The sequence below is a fragment of the Vigna radiata genome, unplaced genomic scaffold (genome assembly GCF_000741045.1).
Source record: "Vigna radiata var. radiata cultivar VC1973A unplaced genomic scaffold, Vradiata_ver6 scaffold_236, whole genome shotgun sequence".
Lineage (NCBI taxonomy): Eukaryota > Viridiplantae > Streptophyta > Magnoliopsida > Fabales > Fabaceae > Vigna > Vigna radiata.
In genome coordinates this window covers 336,676-339,707 of record NW_014543119.1, presented here as the reverse complement: position 1 = coordinate 339,707, position 3,032 = coordinate 336,676, and positions in this window count along the sequence as shown.

Below are 3,032 nucleotides of genomic sequence, written 5' to 3'. Positions count from 1 at the left end.
ACAAGAAGAAGAAGGATGCCCTAGTCTAGAGTGCCAAATATCTGTAGAGTCAGGTCTTATTGTAGAACAAGCAATAAAATTCTCAAAAGAAATAGTAGTTGGTGAAGCAAGGGGTGTGGATGTAAGAACTTTCATGACATACAAGCCATCTCTTTCTTCAGCTTTCGCAATAATCTGTTGGGTTGACTTGTCCTGTATTTCACATGAAAATTCAGAAATGATAATTTTACAAGATAAAGATTGACTTGTCCTGTATTTCACATGAAAATTCAGAAATGATAATTTTACAAGATAGAGATTTAGTTAACTTTGTGACCGAAATAAGATTGACTGAAAAATTAGGAACAAACAAGACATTATATAAGGTAAGGTGTGGGCCAAGAGAAACTGTGCCAGAAAAATGAGCAAATGAAGAGTTCTTGTTGGGTAGAGAAATTGCAATTGGTGAGATTTTATGATAAGAAATAAAATGAGACAAAGAACTAGATATATGATCAGTAGCACCTGTGTCTAGAATCCATTGGGAAGAGATATTACCTTGATCCTGAGAAGAAGTGGAAACATTATGAGAACTCACTAGACCAATAAAATGTGTGACTGTGGTATTAGATTGAGGAAGAAGTTCCAATAGACCTTGAATTTGTTCTTGAGAAAGTTCCAAAGTTGAGGAATGTGACTACGCCTGAGAATTATTAAAAGAAGAAACAACTGCAAAGCCATTGAAGCCATTGTTGTGATGTGAAGTGGTGATTGAAACGTTGAGATTGCTTGAAAGAATTTGTCGTCAAAGTTAAATTATTATATCTCTCTATTGGTGGTGGTGCTCTATCAGACCTTTAAGAAGGGATGCAGTATTAAAAAGCGTTAAAAAGCTGTGAGGCGAGGTACGTAACCCCTTTTTTGTGAAACTTCGTTAAATGGATATGGGTATCCGTCGACGGATGTTGACATCCGTTTCAAGGCCTGGACGTCTTCTTCCTCCTACGCACACACAACACAGAAACCTCAAAATAGCACACACAACATAGAAACCTCAAAACAGCGCACACAGAACACAAACTTCAAAAGAAAACAGAGCAGACCAGAAATCAACAACACAGAGACCAAGAATCAACACAATCTTAACATTATATTACATACATTTAAAAAAAACGAAGGAAGAAATGAAAAGAAACTAACCTCTCGACGCAGAAACGAACGAACCAACAACGTAGCACCGCCGCTCACACCGGCCGCAACACAGCACACACCGCCGCACCTCCCAACACACCCGCAGGCAGAAACAAAACCAACCAACCAACAACCACCGCGCCGCACCACCGCACACTCTTGCCGCACCGCCACTCGCTGCACACACGAAAAGCCAAAAGCACCACGCTGCACAAAGGAAGAGAGGACTGCGAGAAGGACTGGGACACTTGGAGAGTTTTTGAAAGTTGGAGAGTTTTTGAAAATGAAACTTCGTGGGGGTGGGAATCCGAAGGGAGGTGGGAATCTGTGAAAGTGTCTGACTGAAGTGACTGAAGTAAGTAGAGAGTAAAAGTTAAGTTAGAGTAACTTTGATAAATAGGGTTAACAAAGTAAAAACAAAAAATAAGAAAAGGTTATTTTCGTATTTAAAGAAAAGTTCAAAAAAATTAGGGGGTGGAGAATGGAATTGGAGAAGTCGAGGGAGCAATGCCTTTAAAGAAATAAAGAGTAAGGGTAAACTGACAAAAAAAATAATGAAAATAAAACCTATTTTCATAACAGCAGCCCAAATAAACTCCAACTGCTTACTTCAACTTTGACCAGATTTTGGTTTGGCCCAAACCCTACTTCTATTAATTCTGCAATTAGAAAAAGAAATTAACATACCAATTAAAGAAATAAAAAGTAAGGGAATAAAGAGTAAGGGTAAACTGGAAAAAAAATGAAAATAAAGCCTATATAAGCTATAGTCTAAAAAATATTTTTATTTTGGAATTTGTAAGAAAAGATTGAATGACTATTTATTTAAAAATACCATTTATCATCTAAAAACATAAAATTACACTATTTTTTAGAAAACTCTAAAATTAAAACAAAATCTATAAACTATCCTAATTGTAAAAAATTAAAAATTAAAAAAAAAACTAAAAACATCTAGGAAAATTTGGAAAGTTTTCAGCAAACAAGAAAAAAAAATTAAGGCGAAAGTAAGTTCAACCAAATGAGAGAAAAAACAAATTCATGACAAGAGCCGTACCTGGAAAAACTAAAAACTTGATCAAGAATATTTGTTTGCTAATCAAATTGACTTAAGTGACAAAATAATAAATAATAAATGTTGAAATTACAAATCAAAAGATTCCAGCAATCTTTGCTGCCCAATTGCTCCCCTGCAAGTAACAGCCAATAACCCTATGTTGTTTATATCAATAAAGCAAGGTGAGTGAAAAACAAAGTGACCTCCACAATTTGCACATTAAAAATGAGTAACAAATTGTTTGAATCTAGTTCGGACCAAGTTGACTTATCTGGTTGAAGAGAAACTGTGAAAGACATCTAATAGGATATTTTTATAGGGGGAAGAGTCAAGTTTATCCACTAAAGAAACTAAATTATGAATATGTTATGAGAAAAGAAAGGATGAAATATTGTATTTCTTATTCAACAATAGAAAGTACAATTGATATATAGAATTGTTCAGAACAATATAAAAAAGAAATATAAGTATAAAAATATGTAAACATAAATGCACAGATATGAAAAGAGAATAAAATAATTCCAATATCCCTCCTCAAGTTGCAACATATAATTCCTTAATGCTCAACTTGGACAACAAAGATTGGAATTGTGCTGGATGCAAAACTTTAGTATGAATGTTTGCAAGTTGTGATGAAGTAGAAATAGGCAGGAGCTTAATTACACCAACTTGAACTTTATCCCTTATGAGATGACAATCAATTTCAATGTGCTTTGTCCTCTCATGCATGGCTGGATTCTGTGCAATTCGTATAGCAGATTGATTGTCACAAAACAGAGGAGCTGGTTGTGGCAGAGGCTGTTTC